Genomic DNA, 14,556 nt, shown 5'->3' with positions numbered 1-14,556 from the left:
CAATAAATAAATAAATACATAAATACATAAATACATAAATAAATACAAAAATTAGTCTGATGTGGTGGCATGCACATGTAGTCCCAGCTACTGCAGAGGTTGAGGTGGGAGGATGGCTTGAGCCCAGGAGATGGAGGCTGCAGTGAGTCAAATTTCACCACTGCACTTTAGCCCAGGTGACAGAGAGAGACCTTGTCAAAAAATAAAAAAGAAGAAGGAGGAGGAGGAGGAGGAGGAGGAGGAGAATCCATGATAACAGGTAACAAAACTGACTAAGGTGACGATGGAGTGGGGAGTGGGAGGGAAGTTAGTAATAGTTATTGGGAAAGAAGAAGCCAAGACACAAAAATAACTCCTTTGATGTGTGCCCTCTATTTACTGCATTTGGCTTTATATACTCATCTCTCTTTAAAGATCTCACGTTTAGTACAAAAAGATGGGACTAATCTTTCCTTGGATATCTTTTATTCTGTCATTAAGTGCTCCTTCAATTCAGACTTCTTTGTTGCCCCCTTAGATATATCAGAAAATTCTGTTGGTTTTGTTTTTTTCATGCTTACTTCCCTTCCTCCCAAAGTGAAGGCAATCAAGCTACACTAAACACCCACATTTCTAATTTGCTAATAATGCAATTTCATTTAATGAGAAAGAGAAAACAAATATAAACCCTAGATAATGTGGTTAATGACATAATGGCTTCCCAGGCATTTGAGATCTTCACACGAGAGCTTGTCTTTCTAAATGAATATATTTTCACTTATATTTTAACAATGATTTGTCGGAAAAGTCTTTTTTCCCCCTGATATATTTTTCAAAGCACACAAGCCATGCAATTAAGTAAAAAGTTACTGTCTTTGATTAAATTGCTTTCCGCAAATGAGTGCTTATTGGATCTGGGAGAAATATTTGTCCTTTCAGGCTTTCCAAAAATCCTGCCCTTTAGGTACTACACCCACGCTTAGGGGTTTGAAGAGTTCAAGTCTGACAGTAGCTGTGAAAAGTTTCATAGCCTTTTAAGAAAGTTCAGCGGCTATGTTTGGGGAAGAGATATGTGTATTATGCAGGACTGTTAGCGAATGCCAAGATTGTAACATATGGAATTCATAAAGGTCCAATTACAGAACCGTCACTGTTTGCCATGGTTTTAACTTATGTAAGTTATTGATTATACTTTCATGAGATCATAATCAAAAGGTTATTCTTTGGTAATGGTGTGTTAGAAGAGCTTTATCCTGAACTTCAAAGCCATCCTCTGAGCCTCAAGAACAAAGGCTTAGAAGTTTGAACCGGGGCCAGAATCAGTCTGTATGAGTTAACGATGTTCCAGACCATCCAGGAGCCGAACCACCTATCCACGTGCGGGAACTTTCTCTCATCACATCAGATCAACAGTCATCACTAAAAGATGACAGTTGATTCAAGTTTAATGTGTCTGTGTGTGTGTATGTATTTTTTTAATGAATCAGCTTGACTATAGTGTCTGCTCTCATTTGTTTTATAACCATTTATTTTGACTGTAACATATTGTCATTTGCTGTGCTTTCAGAAGGGAGTGATTACCATTAAATAGGTATACATCTAGGAACAGGAATTACAAGTACTCAAAATTTGCAGAAAATAATTCTTAGAAATTAAAAAGCTAAGGTGTAACTTAATATAAGTAAAAAGTAATGAAGGAGGGCTCAGGTGTGTCCTAATATTCTGGCATGTGTTAAGCAGGCAAAAAACAAACAAACAAAAAAACAGACTGTGAGTTTGGCTAACATTACAAATGGCAGATCTGCTGCCACTCTTTTACTCTTAACATCCTTACATAAATTATTGCACCAAAGAAGCAAAATGCCATCATGTGTAATCACACAGAGCGATCTTTACTCTTTCTCACAGCGGCTCCTGCAAACCTACCACTAGGCTACTTTCTCTCTAGGTCTTTGGATGGATGCTCAGGCAGATCCTGAGATTTCTGTAGTCAGCCTGACATAATAAAATGTCCTCTGATTACTTTAGTGCTAAGATTATTCTCGTGCCAGTAATTAAAATCTCCTCTTCTGTGTGGTAGTTAAAATTATGACCTTTATTTAAAGTTAGGATTCTCCTTTCCCTTAGCTGCAGCTTGGTTGATTGCAACATGGTTGACCCTTCTCAGTAGGGTCTAGCTCCTCCAGGAGAGGTGTCATGGACAAGAGAGATCAGAGGTAAGAGGCAGACAGGAGTTGATGTCACCTACAGAGTTTCCTCTGGCCCCAGGGGATGTTTAAAACTGATCTTGTTATTATGGGCGCTTTCTCGGGTTCCTCCTCTGGGATCTCCAGACAGCTTTGCTTGGGTTAAGGCATTGTTTCCCCTTGAGCTGCATGCTCATAACCATAGTACCCATCCACTCTGATACAGCAACACTGGCCTCTTCGCTATTTTTATGAATGTGCCAGGTACACTGCCACCCGAAAGACTTGGCACTAAGCATTCCCTCTGCTCTTCCCCCAGATATCTGCATAGCTTGCTCTCTCACTTTATTCCAGTCTCTAGTAAAACATCCCAGCCCAACAGTCTTCCGAGTCTGTCCTCTCAGAAACAGCAATCCCCTACCATGCATGTATATATATGTTATATATAACATATATATAACATATATAACATATATAACATATATCATATATAACATATATATCATATATAACATATATAACATATATATCATATATAACATATATAACATATATAACATATATATCATATATAACATATATAACATATATAACATATATATCATATATAACATATATAACATATATCATACATAACATATATATAACATATATCATACATAACATATATAACATATATAACATATATATCATATATAACATATATATCATATATAACATATATATATAACATATATATATATATGTGCAGAACTTGCAGGTTTGTTACATAGGTATACACATGCCATGGTGGTTTGCTGCACCCGTCAACCCATCATCTACATTAGGATTCTCTAATGCTATCCTTCCCCTAGCCCCCCACCCTCCGACAAGCCCCAGTGTGTGATGTTCCCCTCCCTATGTCCATGTGTTCTTGTTCAGCTCCCACTTATAAGTGAGAACATGTGATGTTTGGTTTCCTGTTCCTGTGTTAGTTTGCTAAGAATGATGGTTTCCAACTTCATCCATGTCGCTGCAAAGGACATGAACTCATTCTTTTTTATGGCTGCATAGTATTCCATGGTATATATGTTCCACATTTTATTCTCTACCATCTTTCTCCACTGAAGTCTTCCACATAGTGCCTGTCATTACTTGATATATTATATGTTCATTTAAATATTTATTTAAAAATTATGTGTCTCCTCTTCTTTATCACATCAGAAGTAGGCTCCATGAGGGCCAAGAGTTTTTACTTCTTTTGCTGACTGCTGCATCCCTAGTGCCTACTACAGAACCTGGCACATGGAAACTACTCAGTAAATATTTACTGGGTGAATGAATGAAAGAAGGCATGAACACAGAAAGATCAGCCAGACATAATGATTTGCTCTTTTGTGTGTATCTCAATTTGGGAAAGATTTTGTTCTTAATTAATTAGAATTAATTTACTTTTAAACCTTTGATCAGAGCTATTGGTTGAAATGGATTCCTAGGGTAAAAGGCAAGAGCTATGAAAATCAAACTTGCTTTTGGAAATATAAACACAGTAGAATTTAATCACAATACCATTTTACCTAGTCTGTGATTTCTTTTTATTCAAACTGTAATACAGGAAATTGGTTATATAGGATACAATATTGAATTTAATTTAAACAGAAGCAGATACTCTTATTAGCTAAGTTCAGGCAAATAGTATTATTATCAGAGATTCTCAAAGATAGGGAATAAGACTTCTTCTGTAGTTTCGCCTTGTATAATACTGGGAAATACATGGAGATTTCCTTGTATAATACTGGGAATAATATATATAATGTATAATATATATTATATATGGAATATATATATAATATATAAAACACTTGTCTTGCATAATACTGGAAAATACATGGAGATTTCCTCTCTATGTCTTTCTTTTTTTCATTCCTTCAAATTTTTATGAAAGAAACTAGGCTTTTGCCCTATAGAGTTTTCCATAGTCTGGATTTTACTGATTACATCTTTGTGGTGTAGTTTAACTTATTCCTCTATCCTTTAAATTTCCTGCAAATTAATAGTTTGATAAGACATTTCTAATTTATTTTAAAGTTAAATAAGATAATTCCAATTTTGCCTATATGTGCTAACTTGAACTAGAAAAGGAAGGTTGTTTTGGACTATTTTCACAGCCCCTGCTTTCATTCTGAACCTTACTCCCTATACCCACAATGCATTACAGAGACCCTCCCTTGATCACACCCCTCCAGCTCCCATCACCCAGGAATCTCCAAGCTGCTTTTCTTCTATGGGTACTGCTACTGTCAAGGGACTCCTGCTACTACACTGGACCAATAAAGGACTTTATATTGATCCTGTGTATAGTAACTAGCATTTGTTGAATGCTTACAATGTGCCAACATTTGCACCTACTTTACATGCATTATTTGATCCTCACAACAGCACTGCAAAGTAGACACTGGCTTCCTTGGGTTCCTCAAGCTTGCCAGAGTCCTCCCACAGCTTACGCAACTGATCTTTCCTCTGCTTAAAAAGCTGCCCCTCCTTCACCTGTTTAACCTTTGCTCACTGAGCAGATCTCAGTTCTGCCATCCTTTCTCAAGCAAGCTGTTCCTGACCCCCATGTTAAGCCAAAGTACACATTCTCAAAGAACCCCATGTACTTCTCTGAAGCCCTTTATCACAGTCTTAATTTTTTACTTACTTGATTATTGATCAGCTCCCTTCCAGCCTGCAAGCTCCCTAAGGACAAATACTAGGTCTGTTTTGACTCAGCTTGGCATCTCAGGCACACACAATGCCTTATGCCTGGCACACTCCATACATATGTGTTGAATGAATGTAAGGCTAAGCCTGTACCCAAGGCCAGCTAGTAAATAGTAGAGTTAGAATTCAAGCCAAGCTGGTCTCACTCTAGTCCAGATTTCACCCACATTCTCCCCAGCCTCGTGGCCATTGTTATTTGGACTGTTGGCTCTCTCCCTTCAACAGCCAGCTCTGGACCAGCTTAGTCTCCCTTGTTGGCCCCTTTTCCCATTTCCCGCTGACTGTTGACTGGGACCCAAATGTCTACCTCTCTCAGCCAAGGCTTTGCAAGTATACTTGAGCTTCTGTTTCATTGAAAGTCAGAAATTTCGTGCCTTGAATGGACGTGGTAAAAGGTGACTTACCTATTTTTTTAGACTATACTAACTTAACTCAAAGTTTGCATTCATTTTTTAGAAACAGTTTTTCAGCCACAAAAAATAGATTAGTCACTGAGGATTCAAATAAGAAGAGAAAAAATCCCTTCCAATGAGGAGAATTTAACTGGGGTAGGGGCCGGGGGAAGAGACAAGAAAATAGATTTTTACTGTAAGTACAATAGTATAAAGATGAGGAAAAGGGGACAGGAAAGAAGCATCTGTAGCAAGGGCAGTTTTACCGAAGAGATGACATTTCATCCAAGCTTGGAGAGGTAAGTCAAAGTTTGCTTGGTGGGCAAGTGCAGGGAGTGGATACTCCAGGCATAGAGTATGAAATAAGATTCGTGACAGAGGCTGGTGGCTCAGTTAACTTGAAGCTTGCTATGGCCAGATCAAAGACCTGTGAGGCAGGATGTGGGAGAAGAGGCTGGTGGGCAGAGCTAGAGAGAAAGTTGTAGCTAGCCAAAGTCTTCATTGTAATAGAAACCATTAAGGGTGTTAAGTAGAAGCAGTGATATATTCCAGTTGGCATTTAAGAAGAAAAATTGGATGATGGTGCCGATTGAGGGAATAAATCTGTAGGGCATGAGTTACCAGGGAGGTAGGTTAGGAGCATGAGGGAGAAATGTCTGAATTTTGGTCGTAATATTAGGAAGGAAAAGATGGGAATCAAGCTGAGAAATCAATGAGAATTTGTGGAGGTAGTTGGTAAGAAAGAAGTTTGGAGTCTAAGAAAAACTGCCAAGTTTATGTCTTGGGTAATAAGTATATTATGCTTTCTTAAGGAATACAAATGAACAGCCTCATTGGGAAGATAATGAGTTTGTCCATTATCTTTCCAATGTTAAGTCCAAAGGGAGATATCTGGTAGACAGTTGTCAATATGAATCTAGAGATTAGGAGAAGGGTGAAAACTGGAGATAAAAATCTTGGAGGCTAATGAAATGTAGGTGTAATTTGAAGTCATAGAAATAGATAAGATATCCCCAAAAAGAGAGCATAAGCCAGAAGAGCAGACTAGTAGTTGTTTCCTGGGAACATCAACATTTAAGACAATGGTTCTTAACTTTTTTGAGTCATAGATTCTTTTGAGAATGTGATGAAAGCTAGAATCTGCTCCCCCCGAGAAAAATATTCATATGCATATGAACATCGAAGCTATGCGTTCTCTAAGGATACATAGACCCACATTCAGAACTCTTTTTTTTTTTTTTTGAGGTGCAATTATAGAGACAAGAGCATGTGAAGATGACTAGAGAAAGTGATTGGAGAAGGAAAACTCAGAGAGAGTTGCTATGTATACATCAAAAAAGAAGAGAAGGAGAAGTTAATTGTCATTAAAAAATTTCATAGAAGATAATAGAGATAGAGATGGGAAAGGGCTCATTGGACTTAGCAACTTGGAAATCATCAGTAACCTTTTATGAGAAATTTTAATAGTGACTGGGGCAAAAACCATCCTGTAGTAAAGACTGATGGGCAAGAAAACTGAGGCCATGGTTATAGACTCTTTTAAAAGCATGATAATGATGGTAGAGACAGAGTTTTTAATCTTTTCATCACATTAGTATACTTACATGTGCACAGATGGCATAAATGATGGGGCCAGTCTCAGAGGATATGGAAAGGAACCAGGATTGGATATTAGACTATTTGTAGACAGATGGGGGGGATGTTGAAAGGATTCGTATATAGTAATCTCTGTTTTCTTTGTGGATATTGACATCAGTTGAGAGAAGATAGCAGGAATGGGACACCATACCTGGGGGAAACTATGAAACTGTCGTGTGTACAAGAAGGGAGAGACTAATGATGTTTACAAGAATTTCTTGGGGATTGGGAGGACAATTGAAGTTGGCCATATAGATTTAGTTAGTCCTCAGATTATGGCTTGTCATCATCAGTGCTCCTCAGGAAATTTTCAATTCTGCCTTAGTTTCTCTTTTTCTTAAACAGAATGAATAATGCACGTATGAGTAACAACTTTTAAATAGCAAATGACTAGAAGAGCTTAGAAAAAAATTAAAAGAGCCAAGTATGTTATATCTTCTAGGCAATGACTTTTTCTAAAGTGTAAAATAAAACTTATCGAATACATGACTGTTCTTAAAATCTTCCTTGGTAAGAGTAGTTTTGGACTTTGAAAATCTGTAACCAAGAGGTTACAGACTTTTTTTTTTTTTTTTTTTTTTCCTGTTTGACTCTTAGGTAGGAACGGAACAAACTGCTCATTAGAAGATACCTTGTAATATAGTATTCTGAAATATGCAATTGCAATTACTTGAACAAAAATGTCAAATTAAGGCACTTCTCATAACCTTTAAGAAAGTATCTAATGCATTTTTTCAAAACATTAAGCTAAGGGGGAAAGTCTGTGTTTTCTTTCCTCCTTTTTTTTTAATCAAAAAATAAGTTAATACTGTCCATGTGGATTCAATGAAAAAATACTAAAGAATTTAAGAAAACTACCTAGAGCTAAACTAAGAAAAATATGATCTAATTTAAAATATTTTGGAAGTCATCACTGAATATATCTTCTGATATTTCAAGTTTAAAATTTTGACATTTACTTTTTATTAATAGAATGAAATAAATATACACCCCTGGAGGTAACTATGCATTTTAAAGAACTGTGAAAGAAATGGAACATTAATTTTGCCTCTTTGAGTTACTAATATGTGCTACTCAAGTTTTTATGTACACTTTGTAAATATCATTCTGTCCTAAAAATTTTGATTTGCTGAAATATACCACCATGTGAAATGTATGAAGGAGAGAACAAGGGAATGAGATATTGATGAAGAACAAATGTACTGCATAAGGTGTGAGGGTAATTGCTCAGGATTTTTTTTGTTTTGTTTTATTTTTTCCCCCGAGATGGACTCTCACTCTGTCACCCAGGCTGGAGTGCAGTGGCACGATCTTGGCTCACAGCAACCTCTGCCTCCCAGGTTTAAGCAGTTCTCCTGCCTCAGCCTCCAGAGTAGCTGGGATTACAGGTGTGCACCACCATGCCCAGCTATTTTTTTTTCATTATTAGTTTTAGTAGAGATGGGGTTTCACTATGTTGGGCAAGCTGGTCTCGAACTCCTGACCTCATGATCCACTGCCTCGGCCTCCCAAAGTGCTGGGATTACAGGTGTGAGCCATCATGCCCAGCCAATTGCTCAGGTTTAAAAAAAATTATTAGTAAAGAAATAGTTCTTAGTACAATTATCATTTCCCTTCATACAGATGAATACTCAATGACTGCTTCTGAAGCTTTAAGAAAAGAAATACTCAAATGTAATCCTTGAGATGAGATTAAAAAAAAAAAAAAAAAAGAAAAACTAGGAAAGAGATTCCTTTTCCCTTTCCAGAACTGTCTCCCTCTCCCTTCTTCTCCCAAGTACCTGAACACACACTGCTGCTTTCTGGGCACCTCCGTGCTCTGGAATCATCATCTTGCCTTAGCATCTAACAGAAATGTGTCATTGTGCTCTCAAGTTTCTCCACGCTGTTTCTTTTTCCACACCTCCTGTTTAGACTGACCCTGGTCCCCACAGTGTCAACCACACCACTTGTAATGACATTTTCTTTCCTCAGTCCTTTATCTTACCCCACCATAGTTGCCTAATGCTTCCTTCCTCCCCATACCCAATTTTTAGGTTGGCATCGACCCAGGACTTTGGTACTGCTTGAGTTGGAGCAGGCTTACTGTGAGGAGGAGGCACTTGTCCTGGAAGCTCGAGGGGAACAGAAGTTTTCAGAAGCCCCACTGCTGCCTACACCACCCTTTCCATTATAAATTTTGGCAAACCAGTGAAAGCAGTGTGCTGAACAGGGCTAAATTTGGTTTAAAGACTACTTTATATGTATACCAATACCTTATTTTTTTCAATTTTTAGATGAGCTGAACAAAGTGTTTTCCATTTCCCAATGCTTTGCTTTTCTACTTTTCTGTCACCCCTTCCTCAAAAAATAAAATAAAAAACCTTCACTGTCGGTTTTATTTAATACAAAATAGCAATATAGCCCGCTGTTGCTTCTCTATCTTTAGACATCTTGAAAGAGAGTGACTAGCCAATGATTTGTCAGATAGCCAGGTCTGTTTCTGGTTTGCATGAACAGTGGTGATTCCAAACCCTAGGAGGAAAAAATGGAAAATGTCTTAGAAATTTCAGATTCATGTGAAGCCAAACTGTGATCTCCTGCCAGTTTTAGTTTACAAAACTCTCATAGTCCTGGATGTGTTTATTTGAACTTCAAGTTTTAATATCACCATTATATTCCAATAACCTCACTCCCTCAGTCCAGCCCACTGGCTGTGGTCTAGTCTAGTGTGTATAAAAACAATGACTAGAACAGAAGAAGTTGGCTAATTGAGATTTTCGCTTCAGGCAATGTTTCTTCCATTGCCTGTTTAAGCCATGATCAGTAAAATAAATAGCTACTCTACATGAGAAGGTGCTTTCCCTTTTCCTTTTGAAACAAGTTCTTCTAAGAGCTAGTTTCAAAAGGAGGCAGGGAAAAATAGTCATTGTTGATATAGGTTGAGCATTCCTAATCCAAAATCTGAAATGCTCCAAAATCTGAAACTTTTAATGGCCAACATGACACCACAAGTGGAAAATTCCACACCTGACTTCATGTGACTAATCACAAAATTATTTAAAATATTATATACAACTACCTTCAGCCTATAAGGTGTATATGAAACATGGATGAATTTTGTGTTTAGACTTGCATCCCATCCCCAAAATATCTTATTATATATATTCAAATATTCCAAAATTTGAAAAAAATCTAAAATCCAAAACACTTCTGGTCCCAAGCATTTTGGATAAGGGATACTCAATCTGTATTTCACAGTTTCCCAGTGATAGCACAATTACATCCTGTAATTTGTAGAAGGCAAAGTGACTGGAAACCCAAGAGGGAAATATAAACCAGAAGAGCCTCGGGCAAAGTCTTGTGTCAGAACAGGACCTCATTTACATTATCTCTTTACATTCTTTCTGGGAGCCTCATTGCCAAAGGTTTGTGCCAGAACAAGCATAAAACAATTATAAACTACACACAGATCGGGTAGATAACAAATGTCAGTGTTTGATTGTTCTTTTTTTCAAAAGTGTTCTGTATTCTCAATTGTGAGCTGCAATGACTGACCACACAGAAAAGTAAGAGAGAAGTTTTTAGCCCATAAAAGTAACTTAGCAATTGCCAAACAGAAAAGCTGCTGCCTGTCACTAGAATCAGAGGCTAATGCCGTTTTACCACAACAATGTGTTCTGGAACGCACCGGGTTTACACTTCTGGATGCTTCTCAGTAGGTCATTCATTCACTTATTCAGCAAATATTTTTCAAATGCCTTGCTGTGCACAATGCTGAGTGAGTCTCCAGTAGACCATTGGAAAAAATATGTAGTCCCATTCTTAGCCACAAGGAATCCAACATTTAGATAAGAATACAAGATATAAACATATGAAAAGTTAAATAATAATACATAGTGGTAGATGTTTAAGGGCCAAGCTGGTTTAAGTCCTATTGAAGGTCAGTAGAGGTTAAATCACTGGAATATAGGCATGGCTATGGTATCACCTCGGGCCAGTGAGCTCCAGAAGATGATGCCTGTTGGGGAGTAGTGAGAGATAAAAAGATAAAGGAACCAGGCTGTGGAGACACCTAACAGGCTGAAGGCCTTATCCCAGCCATAAGCAGGGACAGGAAAGGATTGTAACATGGCAAAAGTGGTGGTTTAATTTGATGTATTGGCCACTTTTAAAGAGAAAGGCAAAAAGAATATTTCAAAGAATGTTATAAAAATGCCAATATGAGGAAATAAATGCTGGATTCAGGTGGAAGTGGTGGGGTTGAAAGGAAGGTACAGAATCATAAGATATAAAAGAAGAAAGGATAAGATTTTGGTGTCTTTCTGCGGGGACATGAGATAGAGGTAAGAAACAGCAATAACCCTGAGATTCAGTATCTTTGTTAGTTGAAACAATAACAAGACTGTTGGCAGCTAAAAAGAAATTAAGTGGGTCTAGGCACAGTGGATCATGCCTGTAATTCCAGCTACTTGGAGGGGTGAGATGGGAGGATGGCTTCAGCCCAGGAGGTTGAGGCTACAGTGAGCCATGATCGTGCTACTGCATCCCAGCCTGGGCAAGAGTGAGGTGCAAAAAAAAGAAAAGAAAAGAGAAAAGAGGAGAGGAAAGGAAAGGAAAGGAAAAGGAAAAGGAAAAGGGATAGGGAAAAGAGGAAAGGAAAGAAAAGAAAAGAAAAGAGAAATCAAGTGGGGAAGCTGATTTTGGAAGATAATGAACCAGGCTCCATGCACATGAGCATGGGCATGAGGCAGACGGCAAGAAGAGTCTGCGCTTTGGAAGAAGGATGTGAATGGTTCATGTTGAGCACCGCTGTCTACAGGGAAATGGTTCAATCTATGAAAATACCTGAGTTTCATGACAATATAAAAAGAGTCTTAGTGATTTCATATGATTATGAGCTGAGAGGAGAGTTAATGAGGAAACACAGGAAAATCAAGAAGTGATATGAGAATCAGAAGAGTGTCACAGAGTCTAACGATAATGAGCTTTGAGTTTGAAGGATGAAATTTTGCAGAGGTAACAAGAAGAATTCTGAGGAAGAATGTGAGATCTGGCAATTTTTGCTCTAGATATTCAGATTATTTTAATCATTGGGCATGCTTATTCGTTTTGTTTGGGTCTTTAACATTGAACTATTTTCCTTTCTTGCTTATTTTAGATTTTTTCTGGCCCTTCACATACAGCGTAGGATCTATTTTATATGTCTTTAGTACCTCTCATACCCAGTGAATCTGCTATCTGAATTCACAGTGAATCTGCGAATCTGAATTCACTTGTATGCTGTAACAATAATAGGCTGTTGTGACAATTAAATAAACAGTAACTGCAGTATAACAAACATTCAACAAAAATTATATGAAAATTTTCAAACCTTATGGCTTTTGTGTGTTTTGTATCTATAAATGCCTGAAACCTTCTTTAGAACAAAGATGATAACTTTATTGTTTTAATGTTCTTCCATGAGCACTTAGGTCAGCATCATGATATATGGGTTAAAAGAGGTTTGAAGTCCTTGGTTTTGTGAAAGATCTTTGATTCTTAACTCAGAAGTTCCTGCAATTATTGTGCTTATTAGATTAAGTACACACCATAAACATAGAACTTCAAAGGTAGAAGAGAAATACTGGATTCTCTTCATTCCACTCAATGGTTAATGCAATTCTCTGCTTCCTTTCTCTATGTCTACCCCAAAAGGAGTGTCAGAACAAAGGCCTTATGAGTTGTCCCATTTTGCTGTTTAAATGATGTCTTCATCTCATCTGGAAGGAACAATCCTAATATTCAGCCAAGTCCATTGGAAGCAAGTTAAATGACCTCCAGCACTCCTCTCTTGATAATATTTGGGTGTCTTTTATGCTTCTCCATGAAAAGAAAATTTACTGCATGGCAAACCAGGCCAGTGAATTATTCTCCTGAATAGACCCATTCTTTGTTTGAATACAAAGCAACCTTTTCATGTGTTTCCCAAATAATTACTCTGTTTGCCTTTACCTGAGTTTCCTCTAGTGTCATTAAATAGAACAAAATGTACTTTTTCCTAATAGAGGTTTTAGGCTCTCCAGTATACCATTTCTCTATTACTGTTTATGCTCTGAGTTCCTTTTATCTAAATAATAAATCTACAATTTGTGGAAATTGTTCTCAAACTTTAAAGCTAGTTCTCTGTTCTCTTTGGCATAGAATTTAGATTTTATTTGCTCTCGAATAAGTTTTTCCAATGGAGAGAGTTGGGTCTAAGAATATTTATTATAAATAAAGTAAAAACAGAAAGTCCTGTCTAGAAGTTAGAGTATGGCATAAATATATTGTTCATCAGTCATTTCCTGTGGCTTTTAATTTAAGCCCTTAGGTTAAATGAAGGATATATTTACTCTGTAGTTCATAATACTATATTTGTAGAAATATTTTTACAGTATTGATGGTTTTAGATTTCTTTACAATGGCAAAGTAAAACTTTGAAAGAAGTTAGTGTCAACATCAGAGATAAAAGGTTAGTTAATTTCTAAATGATTTTCAAGTTAAAATTTTTCTTTTTGCTTCTTTTCTTTTTTTGTTTTTTTATCTTAAAACTTCCCAGTGTGAAGTTAGAATTTTTAAAGAGGCAATGAAAACCACAGACAAAATCTTTTTAAAAGAAATATACCAAGTATCCAGGAAATTACGTTTCAGAGATTCATTTACCGTTAGTTATCATCTTCAGCAAGAAAGAAAACGATTTACTCTGGTAACTGCCTTTTGCTGATAAGATCCAAGAAAGAAACCAGTTCCTGCCTTATGATACAGTCTTATTAGAATAAGACAAACGTTTACTGATTCTCAAAGAAATAAAAGAGACACTTTTGTGTAAAGTGTGTTATTGATTAGATCAGAGTATTGGGTGTCCAGAGAAATCTATTAAGCCTAGCTGCATCATGTGGAGCAGTCGTGCCACTGCTCATTATCAACTCTCTGATGCTAAGTATAACAGATTCCATGCTTCTCAGCCTACCTTCTGTGGTCATACCTGAAGGCTCTGTGAAGTTATGTTTCTGGCCTCCGAATGGAATTTTTTCAGTTCCATATTCTTTGAACATCATCAAAACTTTTTGTAACAGACGTTCAGAAGCTATTTTATGCGAATTGCTGGACTTCAAGGAGACATGCAAGAGATTTAAATAAAAATGTTGTATAAACACAGCCACATTAAATAGATGTTCAAGAAGAATATTTTATCTATGATCAGAGAATTATGGAAAAAGAATCATCAGCCACAGAACTGAAAGGAGGGTACATGATTAATGCTTTTTTTAAAAAAAAATAAATGCACTTATTTCAAGAAAAGATATAAATTCACATATAGAAAATCTGAAAAAGAGAGAAAAGGAAAAAAATCACCATCAATTCTACACAATCATTGTTTTAATCTTGGTGTCTAGATTTTCTTATTAACTAAAAGTTTATTTTTTAAATTAAATTGTATTTGTTAAAATTATTGTAGTTTTACAAATGTAATTTTTAAATATATCACACATAGAAAGGTATATTTAATTTATAATGTGACAAAGCTCAAAGATATAATTATGGGGTAGCAAATGATAACTTATATGGTATTTGACCTTTTAATTTCAAAGTTTTTGCATTCTATCCATTCAGTTCTT

The 14,556-nt window shown here is 36.6% G+C and overlaps 1 protein-coding gene across 1 annotated transcript in view; it reads left to right on the top strand.

Annotated features, from left to right (window-relative positions):
- Nucleotides 1-14,556, top strand: part of WIF1 (WNT inhibitory factor 1) — a 71,244-nt gene that overhangs the window by 26,600 nt on the left and 30,088 nt on the right. The gene's annotated exons all lie outside the window — the stretch shown is intronic.

The sequence above is a fragment of the Pongo abelii genome, chromosome 10, assembly GCF_028885655.2.
Source record: "Pongo abelii isolate AG06213 chromosome 10, NHGRI_mPonAbe1-v2.0_pri, whole genome shotgun sequence".
NCBI classification, from domain to species: Eukaryota; Metazoa; Chordata; class Mammalia; order Primates; family Hominidae; genus Pongo; species Pongo abelii.
The sequence above is the reverse complement of the archived record's forward strand: the minus strand, read 5'-3'. Positions and strand labels throughout refer to the sequence as shown.